Source organism: Cuculus canorus, chromosome 7 (assembly GCF_017976375.1).
Source record: "Cuculus canorus isolate bCucCan1 chromosome 7, bCucCan1.pri, whole genome shotgun sequence".
Classification (NCBI taxonomy): Eukaryota; Metazoa; Chordata; class Aves; order Cuculiformes; family Cuculidae; genus Cuculus; species Cuculus canorus.
Window position 1 is genome coordinate 29,591,675 of NC_071407.1, and position 25,333 is coordinate 29,617,007.

At 39.8% G+C, this 25,333-nt stretch overlaps 1 long non-coding RNA gene across 1 annotated transcript; it reads right to left on the reverse strand.

Annotated features, from left to right (window-relative positions):
• Nucleotides 1–1,379: 1,379 nt before the first annotated feature.
• LOC128852756 (uncharacterized) lies at nucleotides 1,380–23,888 on the reverse strand. The gene is made up of 4 exons (XR_008450802.1): nucleotides 23,679–23,888; nucleotides 20,751–20,931; nucleotides 7,189–7,326; nucleotides 1,380–6,371 (listed from the first exon to the last, which is right to left on the reverse strand). It is a non-coding gene; the product is annotated as an uncharacterized LOC128852756 (long non-coding RNA).
• Nucleotides 23,889–25,333: the final 1,445 nt, after the last annotated feature.

Genomic DNA, 25,333 nt, shown 5'->3' on the forward strand with positions numbered 1-25,333 from the left:
GCTAGTTCCTAAAGGCTCTTTGTTATGCAATTCTTCATAATTTCAACTTTTTACATGTTAAAATCCAATTACAGTGATAAACGAATCATGAGAAAATCTAATGGCATAAAACAAATTTAAGAGATTAAACAATTTCCAATTTATATTTATATTGTATAATGTAATGCAGCTCACCTTGCCAAATGGCACTATTAGCATTTAAACTTCAGAGGAACACTACATGCAGTGAAAGAATATTCATTCTTACCCACCGCTAGAAGGAAAATTAAAGCTAATAAAGGCATGGCAGTTCTGGACGAGGTGTGCTTGCAGTCATCTTAAACCCAGTTCAGGGACTAAGAAGGTCATCTCTGTATGGTTGAAGTTGTTCAATCACTGGTAATGCACGTGCAAAACTAAATAATTCCAGATTCTTCTGGAAAGATTCCTGTAAATGCATTATAGATAAGCAAATAAATTGCACAATTTAGTCTTTTTACGTATCTCTGATTGGACTTTCCAGACACAACAGATCTGGCTGAAGAAGTCTTTTTGAGTGCAGGGCTTGGAATTGAAGAGGGAGACACGATGGTTCGTTATGGCAAGAAGTGAAAAAAAAAATCAATTCAAGAGATATCTGAGAAGAGGAACTAAAGGAGGTGACACAGGAGAGTTTAAATGGAAAGATAAGAACAAAGGAACTAAGAAAACATGTAAAGATTACATTTAAAAAAAAGACATAAAGCTGTAAAGTGAGTGTTGAACATCAGCTTAGTGCATAAAATATGAAAGTAGTATATAATCATCTGAGCAAAAGTGGAAAAAAGGAAGGAGAAGCAAAGACAGACATAAGGACTTATACATAAGTGGCAGGGATTGGTAGGGAACGAATGCTAAAAAAAAAAAGTTCAAGAGAAACAACCAAGGATTGCACTGCTGAGGTCAGACTAGTAAAAATATGAATTTACCATAGTCCGAGGTTTTATTCTGCTGCTGTCCTGTAATTAGAACCAGCTCTTTTTAACAATTATGCTACTACAGCTGTGGTTAAACAGAAATCACTGCAATTTAAGCAGAAGCAGCACGACGTGTGCATGGAGCAAAGGACACTTGTGGGAGTTTTAAACTCCCGGGTCACCTGTCAAAGCAACTTTACTCAGGGTTTAGAACTAGTGATAAATAAAACCAACAAAGTCTAGATACAAGTTCTTAACTTTGATGCAGAGTAGAAAAATAAGACCACATATTTTAAAATTTTAAGTCCTGTGAATGTTCTCATAGTTCCTCTTCACTCACTTTCAAAACATTGTCTTTCTGGCAGAAACTTGTAAACACCCACAGATCAAGTTCAGAATTTATTTGTAATCTTTAACTCATATTTGAGCATAAGTTGAGCAATATAAGAGGGATAATTTATTTCTTGTTTTCAAAATCTTACATTTCACAATCAAAGCTTATTGAGGCTGAGCTAAAGTATACAATGCTGCCTTTCCAAAACGGAAAGAACAGAAAGGCATCAAGAAATCCAGTAGGAAGAAACCGTCTTCAAAACAAAAAAAGCAAAAGAGACAGAGGTACTTATCTACTCATTCCCTTTGCATAGCAATATAGCACAAATATTCTGCAGGACAGTATGCAAGCTTCTGTGAACACCTTAAACTGTGATTCTCCCAATATCTCAACATTGCTTGAAGGCAATGTCCCCAGCAGCCAATTGAGGCTGAACATCTGGAAGGTGAACGCTTGATTAATAAGTGGATCCCGAAGGCATAGCTGCAGGTTGCTGCAGAAATGGCAGATGACATTTTCATGCTCTGCTTCTGTAACAGTCATTGCTGCTCTTTGAGGGGCTGCATTGTTAGCAGACTGTAAACATTTTGCCCAAATGCCTCTTATTTGTGAATGAGGACTTCTAGATCAATACTCAACCATTAGAACAGATTGCAGATCGGTCATGTGCATTTTCCAGAGCAAACCAGAAGCAAGAGAAATCGCGTGGACACTTTTTTAAAGGAATTTAAATCAATTCAGAGAGCCTACAATAAAATTACATGATGCTTTCCCTTTTTGAGGCTCCTTTTTCAAAATGTAAACTAATTTTTATCAGGATCTCACTGTCACAGTGCAATCTGGCATGACTGACAGTCTTTGCATACAGAAATGCTTCATCATCGTTGTGCAAGTGCTGTCTCTGAAGAGCTGTGTGCAGGCTCGGAATTTAAACAGCTAGAGGTGTCAAGAAATGTAATGCATTGCCCAGGTGTGTGTATAGGAGTACTTGTGCCCACACAAGCACGTGCATCAGTAGAAAAGCTGAGGACGTTTCACACCGGAATGACGGTGCTTTAGAAATAGGAAAGCTATACAAGGGAAGATCTTGCCCAAACCATAGTTGCTATGTAAACGATCAAACCCAACTGCCATTCAATTCCTCAAAGTAACTGTAAGAATAACTTCGAAATAAATGAAGTTTTTTTCCGGCTTTTGCTACTACACCCGTCTCTCTGCTAAGAGCCTCTAAGCTAAAGACAACCTTCTTGCCATAAGTACAATGCAGAATACTTGACTCGCCGCACATTTACCATGTGTGTTTGAGTCCATATCCCATCTGTCTGGGTCACTGCATTTCACTTTTCCCTCACCATGACAAATGAGGAAGCTGAACCATGATGAAATGCATAACAAAAAACAAACATAATTTTGGAGGCAGGTTATTTTTGTGTTTCAACCACGTTTTGTTGTGATTTTTTGTTTCAGAAATTATGCATAACCAGTGTGGAAATGAACGTGAAGCCTCTTATGATTATTTTTTTTAGCTGCTTCTAATATCAGTTTCTACTGCCTTCCCCCCTCTCTGTATCTTTTGGCTCTGTCACAAAACCCTTGCAGAGAACTAACAACTGTAACCAACCTGTCAGTATAGTGGTGGCCGCCACACCCTGGAGAGCCTGCAGCCTTGCCTAGCAATTGTGTGAGTGACAGTTTGAAGATCTCTAAGCCACATGAAAACAAGTGTATGTCCCAGACATGACTTGCCTATTCACATATTAAAAACATTCCTGTGTGCACTGCTGAAAGCTGTCATTTATGTAACAAATATGTCAAAAACTCCTAAGTGTCACCTGCCAAGTCTCAGATCCAAGAACACAATATCCTGGAAATAAAATCTGCTATAGGCAAAAGAGTTTCGCGATTAAAGTTAATCTAAGGTGAGTTTGGAACAACCTATTCAACGCAGGCAGCATATGTCATTATCATATTTCACTGTATATAAATTCCTGGAAACATGACTCTATGTATTCCTGCATGCAAGAGAATTTTTGTGCACATGTGCATGTTTAGGAACATTATGGTTGTTTTCACTTCTTTTTGTAGATAAAGTCTGAATACGGCTGAACCAAAGAACAGCTAAATGCCATCCAGTAAGTATAGTCATATCTATGTGTGAGTATGCGAGAGGAATCCACAGACATATGTGACTATGATGATCATTCTTTACACATCTCTGTCATCGGAATTCAGCATAGCTAATTTTGCAGACAGTTATTCAATAGTACTTCCAACATCAGGGAGAACTGCTATGGCTCTAATGCTCCGCTGCAGCTTTTCTCACAGGTCACACATATTCTGTGGCTCTTTATTACAACCTGTCCAAACAGATGTTCTTCATGTCTACTGGGTTTTCTACTCCTGTTCTGCCCCTGTGCCTTCAAACCTGTACCTTTAGGTTCTGGTTGCAGGAATCAGGGGGTTTATGAGAAGTAATTTTTCTCCTCCCTGTTTGTACACCTTGTAGTACGTAACAGTGAAGGCACTCGATGGCCTATGAGGAAGTTGGTATAAGCAAAGGAAGAGAAGGGAGGGCTGCCAGCCATTTGGTTTCAAAAGAGCGTTTGAATTCCTTTACTGCACAGAGTAAAAACTAGAATTTTGTACAAAAATTCTCAAAAATATGACCTGGAGTTTTGAAAGGAGAGATCTCTTACATTTCCAAAGAATAGTATGTTTTGCTTTTATCTGCGAGGTTTTGTGTTCCTGACAGGGATAGGATGATATATATCAGGAGTTTTCAATCTGTGCTTGTTTTCTAGTAAACATCTAATTGAACTACTGGGAAAGCCAGGGTGAAATGATTAATAAAGCTACTTAGTAATGCCAGCTTTCATATTAAGGTAAAGGGAATTCCAGGGAACAATGGAGTAAATTAAAACAAAAGAATGATAACATATAAGCAGCAAAAATAGCTGACAGCATGTATTCATTCAAGGTATTTTAGAGGTGAACTTTGCACTGTTGATTGGGAAATTTAAATGTTTTATTCACTGACTGATGTTTTCCTGACTCTTTTGACATCTGAAAAGTCCCAGGTCATTTGTTTAAGTCACTAGGAAGATAAGACCTTTCTGATACAAATCACAGCTGCTTCACAATCTAATTCTATATAGAAGCCCATTAAAGAGTATAGAGCATATCAACACTTCACTCTCTTTGATTTAAAGTTTTCTAGTCATGAAGTCAGTTACAAAGGCCAAGACTCAGTACTAAGTAATAGCTCTAAATAACATTATGACAATGCAGGAGTATCTTTCAAAATGAAGGCGCATACTGTTTTCTCCTAGCACATCTCTCCTTGTAATGAATTTTACCAGTGCTGTTTATGGCCTTATTTTGAATTTTGTAAGTCATTATGCAAAGGAGCATTATAAACTCTGAGTGAGCTTTAGGTATCTGCAACAATAATGTTCATGTTTTGAAAAGTTCTTCCCTCTGCCCCCAGTATCAAAAAGCTGAATGAATTTACAACTTTCAAATCAGTCTGTTGGTCTTAAAATTGCATTTTAAATCTAATTTGCCCAGCTAAGAGTTTGCCCTTTAACCTTCAGCGTTGAATTACTCCAAATTCAATCCAAATATAAGCACCTGTGTGCTGCTTTAAGTTTACCCTTGTTTTGCAGGAGACTTCTTTCTACATTATCTTTATGTGAGTTGTTATTAGATTAGGGTATTTTCTAGGTTTTAGAAGAAAAACCCTAGGAAGTTTAACTGCCCTTGTAACTTCTGAATAAGATAAAGAACAGCCTGCCTATTATCTTTGCATCATCTGTTCTTTGGCATGACATTACCTCATGCTGCTACAAGAAAACAGGTATTTACATTATCTCCAAGTCTGCTTCTTTCTCAGGCCCAAACAGATCATCTATACCTCTCGAGTACCCAATAAAGGTCTGTAGGTAGTAAGAAATGCTCTATGCTGTGAGATAAGCTGTTTAGTGAAACCTTTCAGTAAATTAAGGTTTCACCTGTAGGTTTTTGATGTGACAGAGAGAAGAGGTTTGAGTTTTTGATCTGTTCAGCTGGTATGAGTGGATGTGCACTTCTGAGTATTTCTGAAGACACCCAGAGCTACTCAGCAGTGCGTTTTCCCCTTTCCCACCAAAGTTTACTGTCCCCTCACAACTAGCGACACAACTACACAACAGCTTTTTTTCCCCAATGTCAGTCCGTATAGTTGTGGCCAAGTATCAAATCTAAATGCCTATCTGTTTATCGATCTACTGCTAAATGTTTTTTACTCTAAATGTCTTCATATTAACGGAATCAGTTTGGGCAGCAACAGGCTCTTAGATCTGGTTCTTAGGGGAGGGTATCCCTTGCCATCTCATCTGCTGCTTACACAACACACCTCACTGTAGCCTGATTTACCCTTCTTCCCTTTCAGATTGACAGGATTTCACTGCTTAGAGAAGACAAAACAATGTTTATTTCAAAGGAACAAGTCCTATTATATACACTAGTCAGAAGCTTTTGCAATCAGTCTGATCACTGAGTTTGGGCTTAGACCAACTGATTCTCTAATGCAGTCTGCTTAACACTTTTGAATTTCCCTTCAGAAAACAGAGGGGGATCTGGACCCAAGATACTGGACCCATAACGTGATGGGAACGTGGCATCGCCCAAGAGTAAATTAAAAGACAGGTGCAGCTCAGCTGGGTTTCTAATAAAATTAGGTGGTTTTTTTAACATCTTCAATCTATGGCATTATTTGTGCACATTCTATACCCAAAGCACGACAAATCTTTTACTGGGCTTGCATGCAGCAGTGCTGAGCCCCAACAGCCTCAGAAATCCACTTCAGGATTGCCAAGCCTGACAAGATCTGCAGGGTGATGTGTGGAAGGTGCAAATGGCAGCCTTCAGCCTGGGGAGAGCGTCAGTGGGGGAAGGAACCACAGCGTGGCAGAACGCTGACCCAGCCGCACAGAACACCTTCTGATGAGTTATCTAAATCACAGCAATTTGTTAGACCAGCAGAGCCCAGATGAGTGGCAGGCATGAGATTCATAGAAGCTCCTTGTAATTCTGCAGCAGCAAGCCCTTTGGAGAATGGAGCTCTGGAGGGGGAAAAGAGGAGGACGTTCAGGGAAAAAATAAAAGCTGTATGAATCATCAGCAGGGAAGTGAAAGAAAGAAAGGAGAATCTTCTTTCTTTCACACAATTTATTCTTCATAAAAATTTGTTATACCCCTCTCTGAAAGCCTTTGTCCCCACTTTCTTAAATTTCAGTTAGAGAAGCAGGCTTTCCCCTGGCAGATTCTCAAGCAAATCAAGTCAAGTTGCAGCCCTTGGCTGTGTCTCCAGCTCTAGCATTCTACTGTCAAAGTAACTAAACAATTCTGGATTGCAATTTTCTTTTCACAGCAAGTCTCTTCCTTCCCCTCCTCTAAAGAATTCCCCAAGAGTTAGGGTAGAACATCTTTTCACTGCTTTCTATGACCCACCACACAGAGAAAAGAGGCACGAGAACAATGAATTTCGTTTGGGCCTGTTTGGTAACCTCAACAAGGCTGGCAATCCTTAGTTGTAGCAATAATAGTTTAGCATTTTCAGGATGGAATAGCCTACTTCTCTCAATGCCTTCTTATGAATTTTATTCGGAAACACTACCAAAAGAATCTAGGCAACACAAGACTAAATGTACCGTGTTCACAAGTTCACTATTTGACTTATGGCTGTCTGATGCATGAGAAAGGACCCTAATAGCATTGCAGAGTGCCACTGAAATAAAAAGAATCCTCACACAAACAGAAAGGTCACCCTATATCTATAATTTCAGTGCTGGGGCCACGAATTATATAAAAACTGTTCAAACATGTTGCAAAACCGTTGGCAATGGAAGGTGAAGAAGCATGAAAAATGAAAAGACTTACAATCAAGAATGCATCTTTTTGTGTCTTCACACATGGCAACCAGGACTACTCTGTCCTTATCACTTGTCGAATGATCTCAGTAAGACCTCAGAGGAGCTAACACGGGCAGTACACCTTATAAAACATCACCCATCAGTCCTATGTTAAAGAAAAAGGAAAAGCGTGAGTTGGAGTTTATAGTTCAAATATAAATACAGTTAAAACAACAAATAGGAGATGAAAGAATTAGTGAAAGGAGAGGAAACTCCATAGTTTTTTGTGGTCATCAGCTAGAGAACCTTTTTGCATTCACCCAGAATGTCCAGTGCAGTGGACTACATTTCACTTCAAGCTGCAGACATGATCCATAACTCCTGAAAGAGAGCAGACAGAAGGTTTTTTTGCCTTTCTGGTAAGCCAGGTCTAATCATGTAAGTGATGCTGACACTGAGCTCTACGGGAGAGCAGTGAGACTCCCCACTGCCAGATCAGGCTGTTGCTCCTTGTTAAAAAGACAGTCAATGATTTGATTTGGATTACAAACTTGCTTTTGATCTTACTTTCCCGAGCCTCTATCTGTAGAGGAAATCTGAACTCTTCTCTATGTAACCTAAAAAGTTTCAAGCACTTCAGTATCACAGCTCATAGTTTGTGTAAGAAAAAGGGGTGGAGATGGAACAATGAAATAACCTTTCCCTCTGATATTTTGCAAGGTTATCCAAATAAGATCACAGGAACAGCAAGAGACATCTTGAAAATATGTAGGCTACTAAAAGAAGACCCAGGATACATTATGCAGTCTACATCAGATTCAGGACCATTTCATTTTGATAACTTCCCTAGTATCTGAAAAAAAAAAACCACAACAGTATTATTCTGCAAAAAATAATAAGAAATATAATACATTTTGTCCAGTAAATATGCAAAATAAAAGCCTCTCTGCAACAGCACCACTGTTTCCCAAACCTGAAACACAGCTGAAGGATCTTTATAATTCTCTCTTGTAGTGTTTGCAGCTGTGAGAAACCTAATGTAGATAATAAGGATGTGATAATGCTGCAGACACCTGCTGATAGAAAAGCAGCTCCTCTGACAGCTAATATATTCTACTCGGTCCATGCTTTAATGAGTAAGCATACCTGATGTTTATGAAATCCTCCGCATAATGTTTATCTATAAGGAAATGCTCAGATTCTGTTAGTGACTCCGAACAGTGTAAGGAAAGGTTCTCCCCTCCTCAAGTACAAGGTATAATGGAGCATAAAATGTTTAGAGATGTTTTCACTAGCACATTGTGCTGCATAGCCAGGTTTTCTCCCTGTCAAACTACGGCAAATCAATTTGCAGACTATTTTAAAACACTAGGGTAATTAAATCTGAGTGGAAAACACCTTTTCTTGTCTGCAAAAAACATTAAATTTTTGAAAAGTTGTCCAATCCTGAAACGTGTTGAAATATGAGTAACTCAAAAATGGTTTGAGCTCAGTATACAAGGATAAGAAAATATGTTTCTGAGTCAATCAAAGTATTTAGGAGTCCTTATAATTGTGTGTTTCTTTCCTATTTTTTGGCAAGCTTTTTCATTAACTATAGTTGGCATCTCAAAATGAAGTGAAATGTCAGGTACAAAACCCAGGAAAGTTTGCTTTAGAAAATATCCAAATTAGGATTTCTATGAAGTGTTATCAGAAATATAAGTGGAAAAAAACCACCATAAAAGGTGTCTTCAAAAAGTTACAAGTTCAAAAAAATCCACCCCAAATCCTACCATTTCCCAGCAAATGGGAATTCATTGCCTTAAAAAGCTCCAGGCCAACACTACATCCAAGAAAGGTTTTTGTTTCTCCTTCAGTTTCCCAGTGATAAGGGCTATCGCGTTGTACCTGACCCATCTTAGACATACAGCATGTGCCAATCCAAGGTATGGAATGCATTACAGTCAGATCTAATCTCCAGTGTATTTCCTCATAGAGAAGCTATGCAGAAGACTAACATCTCCCCAGTATCTTTCCTCACGTAACAATGTGTTTTCATTACTCTGCCAGTGGAGAGGTTTGCAGGGGCTGCAATTCACTCCAGCTCTTGTCGCCTCCCCCGGCCCCTTGAGGACTGGTGCTCTTCCTGACAGATATCCTCCCCTCCTGCTACTGACTCCAGCAGCAAGTTTTTGAAATAAGACAAGACAACCCAGGTTTCCATACTGAGAAATCACGTGCATGTGGAGGAGCTCAAACCCTCATCAATCCACCAGACACGTAACAACCTATGACTTAGTGGAGAGAACGACACAGGTACCTGGGCTCCGTTCCATGACCAAGACAAAACTAAGCCTGTATCAATAAGGAAAAATTTATGTCTCTCTGTTTGTGGACAGAAAGCTCTGAGCACCTTTCTTTCTACTTTTTATTGAATTAATAGAAGCCCCAATACAATTGTCCTTGGGAAGGGGGTAAATGAGGAGAAGTAACACACGTAAAGAATCATACTGGCACTGCAATGAAATATATATAACGGAATCAAGGTTGTTTGTTTGCCTTTATAGCATCCATATATCTGTGCTTCATGATATTTTGGTGCTAAATACCCCTCTTTTTTCATTATGACAGCCCATGCCAACTGGTGATTGATTTGGTGCTGAGAGCAAGCTACACGAGAAGTACTCCTCCTTGTGAAAGAGCTGTTCCAGGCTGTTTACTAAATATTATCTGGTAAGAAACTCTTTCCAGATGCAGACCGCAGCTCCTTTGGGGGTTAAAAGTATTCAGCAAAATTTCCATTTTACTTTCTAGCACTTGCATAAACATAAGAAACTGGATATATTCTACCCAGAACTGCTACTGTGAAGATGACCCATTACCACTTTATCAGCAGTCACAGACAAAACTAATAGTGCCACTTAACAAGTAACATCATAGCTTCTTGCAGTTCCAGATTATTTCTTGGAGGCATCTCAGGAAGATGGAAACCAAGACTGATCTTTCAATTCACAGAATTCACACTAATCAAAGTGAAAGTGGACATGGCTACAGGCACTACAGGAGTGTTAAAGCATTCCTAACTTGCTGGAGAATATCTGTGGAATGGGTATACACAATTCACTGCCTGAAGAAGAAATAAGTACATTGCGTGACTGTTCTTCAGATAAGCAAGTCACAACAGTCCAGACTGAAGTCCACGAGTCTTTCTCCCCTATGGCCTAAAATGGTCTGCTGCTAAGAGATCTGCAAGTCATTGCTGGTTTTATGTACCCTTCAGAGGAATCACAGATCTGACAGTCTTTGAGGTCAAACGCTCAACAGATTAGACCATCCTCCATCCAAGTCAGCAGAGCCCCATCAGACAGTCAGGGCAAGGTTGTGCCAAGGGATTCTCCACCTCCCGAGGAAATCTGAATTCACTTGCAGGAAGATTAATCTTGTTGACAGGCAAAGACTGTGACTGGAAAATGACTGGCAATTTAACTTCCCAGGTTGTGATCCTTCCAAGGACTATAAAAGCAGGGAAAGAAAATCATACTTGTAAATTTGTTCAATAGCGGCCTGAATCAGAAATAGTTCAGCAAATCAAAAGTTGACAACTCCAAACCCTGAAGAAGTCTTATGAGTTCCTGGTCATGCTGTCACTTGCTGACATTGATGCAACAGAAAAGTATTTATGTAAAACGTATATAGAATTAATATATTGAAGTACCTTTGCTGCATCTATGGAAATCGCGGTGTCATGAGAAGTGTTGGAAAGTTCATTTACATTTTTGGGGGCATTTTGCAGGCAGCAAGTGTTTTTCTGACCCTTGACACTGTTTGCAACAGGCCTCATGGTCCACCTTCTGGCTTAAGGTGGCATCCTGACACTAAGCTTCATCCAATGCCTGTTCTAAGATAGGCGTCTGCTGGGATCATAAGAAGCTGTACAGCCCAGATTCAGGATCTTGGTTGTATCCTGCAAGAGGTATAAGAGCATCTGCTCTTTTACTCAGGGCCACAGTCAGCAGCAACTAAACAAGCAAACCCAAAAAGAAAACAAAAGAGTGGAGCTGGAGCGCAAGCTACAAAAATCAAACTGAAGCTTCAAAGACACAGTCAGGAAGAAGGAGGAACACATTTATGCTGGGAATCCATTCTGGCAGCAAACTGCATGAAGCACCGTAAGTTTCTTCCCTGGGAATCCCACAGTACTAGGACTTTGTCACTTTTAATTTTCACTTAGTAGTATTAGTAGGTCCTGAGAACATATTTTTCATTGGTGTCTCTGGTACAGTCTCAAGGGCAAAGACCCTGCCACTCTTTCACTGAAATTCATTATATATGTCTCTCTTCACAGTAGTTCACTTTGACAGAAAAGGAACTGTAGAGATAGTCTGACTTTTCCCCAGGGATATACAATATGGGATGAAAATAACACCCAGGCTTCATGATAGTTCTTAGTACAATTACTTTTTGCTTGAGGTAATGCAAGAATCAATAAAACATGGGGGCCTGATGTGAAAAATTCTCATTTCCTGACCTATATCAGTCCTTTTGTATTTTCAGTCCACTGTTAAGGTAGAAACAATTGAGAGAAATCATGTGAAGACCACACTGAAAAAAACTGGCAGTTTGGGACTAAGGTACTGGGCCTCTGAGAGAAAAAATATTTCTAAATCAGACTAGTTGGGAGCCACATATTCCAAACAATTATGAACAAAATACAGAGGTCCAACAATTCATAATTAATTCCTAACATTAACTAAATATTTTAAGTCTTTCTTCATACTTTCTCCAAGACTAAAATGGAATTTCCATGGGTAGGAAATACCCCACATTTTTTTGCTGTGAGAATGAGAAAATTTTCCTACTTTCCCTAACAAGAAAATATTCAATTTTGAAAAAAAAAAAAAAGTATAAATCTGGCAAACAGAAAGTTTCCTTATGCATCAATTCCACAAAGCTTTTCAGTTTTGGACTGAAAAGCAAAACTTGTGACTTGCACAGACGAGATGGGCTCACTTGGGTTTTGATCTTCTGCTGCTACAAGAACTCCGACAAACTTGTGACAAACACATTTGGCCCTATAATTCAAAAACAGAAAAGACTTTTAAATACAAATTCTTAACCTTTTCCTTGCAAGATACGTGTCAAAAGAACGAAGGTCCCTTTTTGCAGCAGAACTGTGGAAGATGAATATGTTTCATACTTTGTAAAGTTAGAGTACATTTGACGTCATCATCTGTCACTAAAATCAGATGATGATTTAAATCCAAGCCTGGGTTTAAGAGGAAGTTCTGCCCCACCTCCCAGATCCTGATGCTTGCAGCATCTATCACATACTCGCTGAAAACTATCCCTACAACATGACAACAAAATATTAACCTTCAGCTGGATCACCTCCCTGAATTCTCTATAGCAGGGCCAGCCAGTATTGCTGTCTCAGAGAAGACAAAGGCAAGTGAGACCAAAAAAAAACTCCCCAGGCCCAAAGAAAGCCTCTCCTCATCCCCCCAAAATGCTATCTATGGTGTCATTAGATTATTCTGAACTTTATAAATATTATATCTATCAATCAAGCTTAAACACCCAGCTTTGTGTTTGCCAACGCACCTCACTTCCCAGAAATATGGCATCCCGTGTTTAACCTGGGAAGTATTCATCCTACAATGGCAATCCCTTTCACATCACTGCAGAGGAAAAAAACACGGCCACAGTCTTAGGCAGTTGTCAGCTCAACTACCACTTTGCCTGAGCTCTGAAAGGAAACCCTAAATAGATGTTTCTTCTTGGTGTTCCTAGATGGTTTCATTCTCTGTTCTCTTACAAGAGTGAAAACCAAAACCTGTGAACTTGGAGAGCAAGTGGAGAAGGTGGTTACTCTACTGAGAGAGCTTCCTCTGTTTCCTGAGGAAGGCAGGCATATATTCTCACAAGTTTGGCTGAGTCACAACGTCACTTGCTGCTCTCTTTTTGTCGGCCCAGCACCTCCACCAGTTATTTTGCTAGCAGTATCGGCTCTTGAGGAGATTTGCTATTACACACATGGAGGGGCTGCAATTTCCTCTGAACTTCATTATTATAGGGCTCCAGTGTTCCTGAAAACATACATATTTTGACAAATCTTAACAACATTTCTGTGAATGTTAGCTGAGATTTCGTACCAAATCAAACTACCTTACTTTGTTATTTTTGTAAGACATTTTTGGGTTGGGTCTTTGACATTCGACCAAAATGACTCTTTAAATTATAGTGTTATATTTGTAGTACTCTTGTAACAGATAATTTGCAAAATGTAATATACAAACCAGAATGGCATATTCACAGATATTGTTGAAAACTTGGAATAAAAGAGAAATATTCTGAATTGGGAAAGCAAAATCAGAATTCTAAGGTGCATTTCAGCATTTCTGTAACCCCATTTGTGCATGATAATCTTAGATACTCAATGCTTCTACGTGGTGAAATAAAGCAGAAAATTCATGACATTTTGATAACTTGACCACTTCATTTAATAATATGAGCAACCAAAACATAACCATGTTATTAATATTCTCTAAGCATTCAATACATGAAAATTACTGTTTCTAAGCATACTTTACATGCAAAATTAGTTTGTTATTGCCTAGATACTAAGACTATACTACATACTGATGTGTTTCATATTAATACAAAGGTCCAGAAAACTCCAGCTCAGGCAAGAGTCTGAACATTGTGACTAGAAGCAGCACTGTGACTCCCTTCAAGAAACAACACTGTACTTGGACAGACTGTAGGAGATTATATGACTGAAGGAACAGCTTTTTATCAATAGATGTGGTTTCACATGAACTTAAATTTCCCTGTTTTCAATTATCTTGTTTATTTTACCATGGATACTAATTTTAAATTGTGGTTTAGACACACTTAAATAGCATTTGCTAATCAGTAAATTAGAACCTGGCAAATCACTGGCTTATGTACACAATGTGAACACACTGGGCCCCATTTTTCCAGCAGTGTTATTTAATTCAGAAAATCTGAAAAAACACAGGGTGTAAACCTCCCTTCACAGCTTATTTGGGATAGGGAGTTTTTGTGGGTCAGTTGTTTTAACAGTTTAAAAAAACACTTTTTGTTTAAGTCAAGATGATTTTATGTTAGGAGAAAAATATTTTCTTATCACCGCAATCCAGTAAAAAATGATGACAGATACCATGGTAAATCCATCAACACTCAGACTTCTATAGAGAAAGACAGAGAAGCAGACTGATTAGCCTTGGCCCAGCCGGCACTGCCTCGCTATAGGTCTGTGTACCTCACGGAAATACAATGAAGAATCTAAGCCAGGAAATTTCAACGATTGCTTTGTCCTTAAAAATGGACTTGTTTTTACAAACACGATCAGTATATCCCCATCTTTAAAGTGTACTGTGTTTAATAAATGCTATGCAGTAACAAATAAATGCGGGCACTAAATCTGGCATTATCTTTTCTCTTTGTTGTGAGATTCATACCTAAACAATGTAAGTGAGGCAGGCAGAATATCCTTTTTAGCTTTTTACTTAAACTAGTAGGAAGTGGAGATAAACAACAACCAAATCACATTTGTTCTCTATTACAGATATATCAATAAAGAACAGAACATTTTCCAAGTTTACTTCAGATTTCTAGGTTAACACAGGTGTGCTCTGAACCTGTGATCACAGGAAGAACATGTTATAAGTCTTGGACGCATCAGACAATCACTCTCCCAATGTTTCAGAGTGTATTATGAGATCAGTGTTCCATCTAACCGTAGGGAGAGGTTACCTATGAGAAACATCCCTGACCTCCTACACAGGAGACAAAGTCATTTTTATTGAGCTCATGGTGGCAAAAGCACCAGTACTTCCTGCATAAAGGGTGGGTCTCAGCAACAGGTCATCTTCAAGCAGCCTTGCACTCAGCTGTGTGACATCCAAGTAGGAGAACAGCCCACCAAGTACTGCATGCACCCAGATGAATCTCTCTCTAGAGTCCATCCGTCACAACACATAGAACCCCTTTGTGTAGAATGGCCTCTTTGACACCTCACTCAGATGTGGACATTTACACTGCAGATGTCAAAAGCTGAAGGAGAGGAATCCCACCAAGTGTGTGCACTCTGCAGTCAGAGCACCTTTCACTGCCTGCCTGTGAGTACGCGTGCTGGCTCTACGTAGCGTTCACCAGGAACTTTCCCTGCCCGCTCAGCCCCTGCCCCTGGGCAGCAGCTGGACAAGGCTTCACAAGAGCCCGTAGGGGGCCTGGGCTATGAATATGGCCAAGACAGCGTAAGCGGCCTTGAGGGCTTGATGTGCACTCAGGCACTGCTGCTAAGAATACATCATGAGGCCTGAGCCAATCTCTTAATCCCTGAAGGTACATCTTCAGCTATTGATGAAAAAAAACATTGGGAATGGAACAGTTTACAACCCCTGTAACCTTATTCCTGAATAAACAAAAAAGCATTAAATATTTCTCGACTTCAGAAATGCAGTATTTTTTCCCTCCAACAAATCCATGTCTTTCTTCTAGTTATATCTGTATGGAAGATTGGGAGAAGGAATGTTTCAAGTTTCAGTATTATTTCTTTCCTTTTTTCCAATCACATCTGCAATAGCCATCCTGTATCTTTTTTAAGGACAGGGAACCACTGACAAATATAGGGAAATATTTCGAAGAGCTGTGTGGCAATTTAAGACCTCACATTTTTTTTTTCAAGAAGGCTACTCCCTTTCTGTAGTCTCAGGCAAATCAAACATAAGCCAAGCATTTCATTTTCTGATTGCTCATGGGTAATTCACACAAGGATACATTCCCTCAAGAGAGTCCACTGAAGTTTTAGTTCCAAAATATAGAAGACACAGAACTCAGATTTAGCCTCAAGCCTTTACCTTCAATGATTGTCAAAACAAAGTATAAAGGAATTTCTCTTGAAACCGACTGTGTTTCAGAGAAAGTTAAGACATTTCACACCACAGAGAGAAGATAATCTTAGAGAATTCCCTTGTTTCAGGATAAGAGAGGCCAGTTTCCCTTCCATTTAGAAACTTCGACAGTCTAAAAGGAGAATAGGTCACGTTCAATTGTGCATATTATTTTAACAGATTGTCTTCGCAGCAGGGGGGATCTTCTTGTTTTTAAAATAAATCCTTAACAGCCTCAATTGTGGCCACCTACAGACCAGATTTCATGCAAAATCAAGGTTCTCTATTTGAAAGGGGAAAAAGGGAAACGAGAAAAAACAGACCTGTGAAGAGTAATAACTAAGTCAGTAACTAACTGTAAGATGTGGAGATCAAAACATGCTCTAACTTTAGGAGGGAAGCAAAACAAAACAAAACAGCTGATAAAAGGAAAGTGAATTACTTGTATGCTTCTTTCAAATATATAAAAAAAATATTTTCTGAAAGTCCTGCCTGCTGCTGGGGCTCCCTGAGGTACAGGGGTTTTTCCTAAATGTAGGTGTGATTTTAAAAGAAGTGGGGATGTTCCCACATGCAAGGTGGGGGCACAGAGTTTTTATTCCCTTAACAAGCAGAAAGAAACATTAGCATTTTTTAAAATTTGTGGAACATAAGGGAGATGAGCTAGACACTCTGACAAACCCTGTGTGAAATTTTAGGCTCTGATTCCACATGTTGAGCCCTTCTGCCTGAATCTTGTGAGTCCTACCAATGTCAGGGGTGGTTATATGCACAGAATCACAGAATCACCAGGTTGGAAAGGACCCATTGGATCATCGAGTCCAACCATTCCTAACACTCCCTAAACCATGTCCCTCAGCACTTCATCCACCCGTTCCTTAAACACCTCCAGGGAAGGTGACTCGACCACCTCCCTGGGCAGCCTGTTCCAGTACCCGATGACTCTTACTGTGAAGAATTTTTTTCTGATATCCAACCTGAACCTCCCCTGGCAGAGCTTCAGGCCATTCCCTCTTGTCCTGTCCCCTGTCACTTGGGAGAAGAGCCCAGCTCCCTCCTCTCCACAACCTCCTTTCAGGTGGTGGTAGAGAGTAATAAGGTCTCCCCTCAGCCTCCTCTTCTCCACGCCTCAACTTTCCTAGGGCTGAAGCCTTACTGAAACTCAAGCCTGCTTCTGCTGCATGCATCACCTCAGCATTTCAGCTCAGTCCTCAAAAGGGAATATCTAAATCAACATGAAAATTCAGGTCAGATAATGTAATCTAAAACCTGGATTAAACTACTTCAAAGAAATAGATTATCTTTCAGCCAGATGTGGAGGGCAAAAACTGACAGCTGGAAGAATTTCAGATATGGGCTAGAAGCCAAGAGGAAAAAGTGAGACTTCTTTTGTAGCCGGGTGGATTTAGATTGGGCCAAACTCCCCCTCACCCTACACGTGGCCAGTCCATTGTTGCCTTCTGGCTTCCAGGAATGCACACAACACAGGCTCTGGCAGTTTACAGAAGGCAGCCCAAAACTCTCCTGCTCGCCTACTCTTTAAACTAGGTGAGCCTCGAAGAAAGCACACAAGGGTATGACGAGAGAACACTGCACGTGAGCTGTCACTGCCATCCAGTTTGAATGTGGTGATCAAGGACCTTCAAACAAGTGAAGACACCTCTTGGTGAAACAAATAAAGAGATTAAAGATATTTTGTTAAACAGAAAAAAACACAGCTATCACATACAGAATTACTTCAGTGTGGAAGATGAGTTTGGGGAATTTTTCCTAGTTTGACCTCATTTTATTCTGAACAAGTTAATGGCACTACCTATATCTGTATATTGGTAGGAAGAATCCTCTAAAAAGTCTTCTATGACATGTCAACTTGCACATGGTTACATTAAAAGGATCGCAAGTAATTTTGCATTTTAGGTGACCAACTGAATCCTCATTCTTTGATTCAGTAAACAGGAAAAACTAAGGTTAACTTCACTGTCTTGTTTATCTGAAAAAACAGGAATTGAAATGCACAGAGAAACAACCCACATGAAATACATGAATAGCATAATGACAAACAAATGAGCCATCAGAGTACTGAATGGCGGTATAGAAGCTAGATAATGCTGTGTAATACATTTGACCAAAGAAAGAAAGAGGCATGATGAAGGAAAAAAGAAGTAATTAGGAGAAACAATGATCATAAAATATCAATCATTTGAAACGCAAGAGTGATTAGGTGAAGAAAAGTAAAGTTGGCCAGATTTTCAGGATCAGGTTTGCTCAGCAAGGTGGCAGGCCTTTTGGATGCTCTCACTAAAAAAATTCCAATTTTTTTTTTTTTTTTTAAACACTGGAGTTCTAAGTGCCACAGGTCTTTATCTTTCCTTTTCTTATCACTTCAGCATAGTTACCCATGCTTTCTGATGTCATCTCTGCCTCATGCCTTTCATGCATCAATAGAATATGTGGCTCTAAAAAGTGAAAAAAAAACCCATCTAACACTTTCACCAAGCAAGGTGGAGCTCTGAGTCAGCTACCTGGGATGTGCTACTTACAAGGAGAACTGAACATATGATGCCCACAAAAAAAAAGAACTATATAGCCCAGGAAAAGGTCATGACTACCTGACAGATCCCCTGCAAGAAGGAATGTGCTCTGACCTGAGCAATGTCATCCTAGGTCTAAGGTAAGTCGGTTTCCTATCAGGCAATTAGTTGACCCCAAATAGTTGCCTCTAGGCTCTTCCCCTGACTGCCATAATCTCTGAAGTGAACTACAGAAGCCAGTTAATAAGCTGGGAGCTGCCTGAAGGCACTCAGCCAAGCAGGGAGGCATCTCTGAGCTATCAGGGGATCTTGAGGACAAACTTAAAATCTCATCCTTTCCAGAAAATAAAGCTAGACAAACCTTTGAGGTGTCTTGCCCCAGTTCCCTCTTCTCAAACCATTTCCTTTAACGACCACCTTCAAAGCCAAGCAAAAACCTCTCCTTTCTTTCAAAAATCATCACTGCTTTCATCTTCAGTATCTGAGTGTTTAAAGCACTCCCAGAAAATATAGTGAAAGTATAATTTACTCTCTCTCCTTTGTAGGTTCACAGCCTTGTACCCAGTCTTTTGTTTTAACAGAGGCTACCCTTATCCTTAGATGCAGGGCTGAGGGACTCTCGCTGGCCAGTGTCACCCACCAGAAGGACTGGGATGCATGCCTTGGGATCCTTAGCCTTTTACCTAAACCCTCTCAATATGGGCAGTTCAGTGTGCTGAGTGCCCCCCCTCCCTCATATAGGACAATCGACCTGAAAGCACAGGCTCGGTTGACTAAACAGTCTCATACAGTGAAATAAAAATGCTCATCTAACATCTGTAAATAAATGGGGTGAGAGGAAAACAGTAATGTCTTTTGAAACCATGCAAGGATCTGCTCAACCGGATTTGAAAATTATTGTCTGGAAATAAACTGTGTTCTACTTAGAACATTTTTTTTTTCTTCTCTGGAAAAAAAAATCAATGTGTTTTAAGGCAGTGTTTTGTAAAACTTGCATAGAGCCAGCTGCAGTCTATCATATCAAGTTCTCTTCTGGATTGATTCTCCCAGAAAGGTTTCATCAGCTTACAAGCAGCTAGGTTGTAATTTCATTTCCCCTTAGGATTCTGCTGTGTGTGTCAAAGTAAGAAATTGAGACTAAAAAAGAAAACGTGGAGTAAAGTTTAAGTACCTCTACTGTGAATGCTGTTAAATGAGAAACAGGCATTGCAGACTACAAATGTCAATTAGGTACTGGTTCCACTGGGAGATGACATTTCTACATTGTTTCTGCCTTCTGGGTTGCTGTTGACAAATCTGGGCTTAGAAAAGTTATCCTCCAGTTACATGTGTTCCTGACGTTTTCTTTGCTGGTCTGTCAGCAGACATTTCACAGCTAAACTTATTTGCCCCTATCATTTTAAATTAATCAAAAAGATCAAATACTATAATAAAACCATCTGATTGCCTCCTCACTCACTGCAAATCTGGATTACTCAGTTGTCAAAATGGAGAAGTCATTTCAGAGATCTCTGGCTTTAAGGACACAAATGTTAGTATTTCAGTGAGATGTGATCTGTGATTGACAGACAGGTGCAATGCAGGCAAAAAAAAAATCTCCCTTGCAGACTGTAAATTGCATTCTTTTTTTGGAAAAAAAATGTTGGAATGACCAGGAGCAAAACATCCAGTGAATACTTTATGAAATCTGGTGAATTAAAAAAACTGAATATAATTTCATAGTCTTCCAAAAGTGCTTTCTAGGAGCTTGACTTTTTCAGGAACACAGCTTCTCCTGTGTGGGGTGTGTAATTGAATCAGAGAGTGCAATGCCTCTGCCTTCCAGCCATGAACAGACCGGCAGAGACATCACCCCTGCCAAGACTCTGCTGCTAGAGAGGCTCTCAGGACTGGGAGATGCTCCATTCCAAACCCCGCAGAAGACAGCCCGACCGTTAAAAGGTTTTGAGCCCAGCACAAAAGGCTTTGCAACAATAACAAATCAATCCATACAGAGACCCAGTGTATGAAAAATGGCTGATTGACTCCTCAGTGTAACTGAAATTGAAATTCTGTCTTCTATCTCCGTGTGTTATTGTAATTCCATCACTCTCCTTTCACCACTCACTCCTGGACTCCTTTAGCCTGAGATATCTTTTCTCACTTAACCCCACACTTACCTCAGAAATCGGGAAAGAAACCTATTCTTGTAACATGCGGTGTCATGGCATTGCTTCCTGAGGACAAAAAATACTCTCCCCTGCACCGGCACCAAGATAATTGGAATGCACTGCCATCAACATGACGGTGGATGTTTCTGCTGCATCTGTATTCCATGTGGACTGTAAATTTGACAAGCTCCTGCAATAATGGAAAACATTTTTGACAACTTTCAGAGCTAATATATTCTGATCCCTACAGAGCAAATTTTGGAAAAGAAAGTGTATGAATTTACAGCTCAGGATTGGTTAAGAAAGGTAGAGCTTTCCACAGAAAGGAATATAACAGTGAAGGCACAAAGGCAGAGAAAACTTATATTCAAAACTTTCAACTGTAAGTTATGCCTAAAGCAAAGCTAGCTTTTCCCCTCCACAATGCCACGAATTTGCAGGGAAACCTGAAAACATTTTGTTGAATTAGAGGCATCAAAGGCTTCTGCAGAGGGCCCATTCAGTTACTGACACAACTTATAAGTTGAGAATTTCCCTGCAGCACGCCCCCCTCCTCCTGCTGACACAAGGAACACCAGCAAGCCTGACTGAAGCCCCATATCCAGCTGTTGGAAAGGGCAAAACACGTGCGGACTCGGAGCATGGGTAGAACCAGGGAAAAGCCATAGAAGATTACAATGCAGAATCATAGAATCACCAGGTTGGAAAAGACCTCTTAGATCATCGAGTCCAACTATTCCTATCTAACACTAAACCACCTCCCTGAGCAGAAAGACTGAAATATGCAGATTCAGGGCTGTGCAGGAATGACAGACAGTGCCCTCCAGTACAGCAGGCCAACATAGGAGTTCCCCTTCTTGCTCTGCACAGACTGTTTCATGAGGGATTCTGGGTTAAGTATCATCATGGTAGAAATGCAAACACAGTTCTATAGTGGATTTTTCTGCCTAAGTACAGCCACTGTACAGAACACAATCAAAATAAACCTTGCAAGTAAATGGAAGTTCAATATACTGTGAAGCACGAGATGGCAAACAACCTCTCCTTTATGCAGTTAGCAGCCTATGCAGTTTTATTTGTTTAAAGCCTTCACAAAACTGCAATTTCTACGCCACAAAACAGAGTTGCTGCGCTTGTGGATAGATTGATGCCTTTGCAGGGTGGACAGACACTGACAGGCTAATTTAGGTTAATCCAAAATAACCCCAGTGCATTTGATCACCAGACATAGCACTCTGCCCATGTTTTGGGAGAACAGGAGCTACTGAGATTTCTGGACCTGATTTGGCCTAACACTGCCCAAATTAATTCCTAGTCTGACAATGAAAGCAGTTTCTGCTTTTTGTCTTATTTCATTACCTTTGAAGTTATGGCAAAGGCATTTACAGTCAGGAGCAGCCTTTACAGTATGGGTTTCAAAACCAAATTAATACCTTCAAATAACACTGTTTATGGAAGTAAATGGTCAAGCACAGTTTATCCATATGTTCATATATTGGAATCAGATGTTCACATTAGTAGCTTTAAACTTGACAACATGGCATGATAAATATGATACACAGCTATTCTACATGTTTCTCTTTCACATTTCAGGCTGCTTCTAGCAACAACATCTATAAGAGTCTATTCAGTTAGGAAAGAAGATATATTACACTATCTAGAAAATAATATAAAAACATAATATTGAAGTTTAAATTTTAAGCTATGATATCATATGAGGCCAAAAGAGAGACCTTCCTAAGGTCATCTTTCTCCAGGAGACCATTTCTTTCTCTTGAACTGACCATTTACCAGGCATGAAGAATTCTCTAAGTATTTAAGCCCATATATAGCTTTAAGCATATGCAGAACTTGCTATCAGCATTATAGCTGCTCACATTCTTCAGCTGTGCATGGTTTAGTGCTTTGATGGACTTAAATGTCATTAAGCTACAAAGTGGTTTTGTGAAATTGCCTCAGCCCCCACCAGTTGTGTTTTTGTTTTGATCGTACACTCATCATCTGAATGAGCAGATGGAAATAAAAAAAGGAGTACTTCTAGTAACAAATTGTGTCCTATTAGTGTGCTTAGACAAGACAGAAAGCATTAGAAACAATTCAAAGGTACTCACCATATGCTGCATACAATATACATAGTTTGACCTTGAATCAGCACAAGCAATTCAAACACGTTACTTAAAAATGAATCAAGCTGGCAGTCTTAGAAATTTCAGCCCTAATATGAACTACTGATTCTGGTTTTGCATAATAATTGTTAGTAGTTCATAAATTATTACTTAAAAGGAGGAAATTGGTAAGGCAGAAAACATTTACTTAATTTTAGCCACCTTCTCTGCTCTAAATAAAACCATCCATGTTTTCTGGAACACCGTGCCTCCTCCTCTCCCTCCCTACTAAGGCAGTCATTTTTTACTTAGGCAGGCAGACAAGGAGGGAGCATATGGCCTATTTTGCAGTGATGAAAACCTTGCAATTACAGCAAAGAATTCCCATCAGAAATCCGTGAAAGCAACACTATAGTGCTTGTATTTGGATGCTACTCCTCGTCGCTCACCCCTCTTGCCTCCTTGCAGGTCTCTGCTCACAAGCCATTATTGCTTTCCTATTCTATTCATTAGAGAGTTGACTTTTTAGGTCAGCTCTTACAAACTACATACTTTACATGGCATGAAAATAACGTGTGACCAGAGCTACTAATATGATTAGGCGCAACAGTTGCTGCCTGCACCTCTACAAGACACAGACTTTAAGACAAGCTATATTTCGTTGTTCTGATTGTTCCTGAGCTGCAAACGGTGCACAGAGTCAAAACATTATCTTTCCTCTACAAATCCTCCAAGGGCTTGTAAAGTCTGCTGAAACCTGTGCCAATCTGAATTCAATACACTGCATCTATGTTACAGACTTGCGAGACTCATTAGCAAGTTTTTAACTCACCTTATTGCAGCTGTTCCGTGGCATATAAGCAACTTCACTTTGCTGGTAATGTTCTCCAAGCAGTCTGATGCTATCTTTGCTTTACCTATTGATTCTGCTCACTTGACGGCATTGATTTTGGTTTTTTCTTTTCCACATTTCTGTCTCGATGTGGAAGCCAGTGCGTTCACATTAGCTCCTTTTCTGTGCCCCAGGATCGTCTGCAGAGAAGCAGGCACCGTATTTCCAGCTGAGTTACCAGAGTGAATGAAAAAGGTCCAGAGAGAGTAATTAACATAGCTGGTCTGTGTATTGCACAGAAAGGGTAACTCAAATACATATAATGTAAATATGCATGCACGTCTATACATACATAAAATACTTACCTATAAAAAAGAAATGCTATTTTTCCTTTCCACATGAAAACTTCTCTTGCTTTATCAGAAAAAGGGATTGTACAGAGAGCACCTTCAGGCACGGTCACAGCATGTCACAGCTGGCCTCTGGTGGCCCGTATCTAACAGACAGAATTCAAGCTGTTCTAATCTATGCCAAGGCCAGAACAAAGTCAGTTTCAAATCAGGGAGCCATAAGTCCCTCTTTAGTCTTTTATTTGTACCCAGTGAATACCAAGGGTATCTGCAAATCTTGCCCAGAAAAGCTTGAAAAAGTATCCTCTAGTTTTGAAAGCAGCCAAATAGGATTGCCACTGGCAAAATGCTTCTGAAAAGGTCCAGCCTATTCTCACGGGTCCCTTTTTACCATTGTCGAGCCTTTTCCAAGAGTATATTGCTGTCATTGCAGACACATGGCAGTGTGAAAGTATTACGCCTTTCTATCTAGTTTTTAAAAAGGTAAGAATATTACCCAATTGCCTTTTACAGTGACTACGTGTACAAGAATGAATGAGAGACAAAAATTCCTAGGAAGTACTAAATACTAAAATTCATCGTGAGCTTTAGGGAAAGGAGTCACTGGGCCTCGTGCTCTCCTATAGCACAGCTCCTCTGTGAATCCATTTGCTGCCTTTCGAAAGCTTACAAGTCTGGAACTGCAGCCACTGAACCCTTTGAACACCCTCAGGCAACTACAAAAACTTAGCAATCATTTTAAAAGTTGCAGCAAAAATGCAATACTCTTCATTTGCTCCAAGAAAGCTTTAGCTCTAACAAAACCACCACTAACCGCAAGGAGAGCAACGATAACCAGCCCTTGCTTCCCTCCGAGCACCTGTCCTGTTGGTACACCAACAGGACCCATGTAACTACAACATATCTCATGAAAAACACATGAAGAGATAATTAAACAAGTGTTAAACATGATGAAAAATGTCCTTCAGCTTAAAAGAGCTCCTTTAGTTTCTTCTCTCATGTGGCCGAAACAAAGCTTGAAAGCGTGATTCGTTACAAGGAAGAAATAGGAAGGCCTTCAAAATTCTAAGACGTTGTTTTAAAATAATAACGACCATATCCTACTGATTCATAGAGACATACAACGCATTCTGGAAATGTGAAGGATCTGGTTAGTGTCCTTTTTGACCTTTCGTCCCTGGACAGTCAATTTTCCACCTTTAACTATTCCAAGATGCAATTTGATGCTGTGCTTCCCTGTTTCACCCAATCAATTGACGCACTAGTATACTCCAAGAGCAGACTGACAAACACCTTTCGGTATGT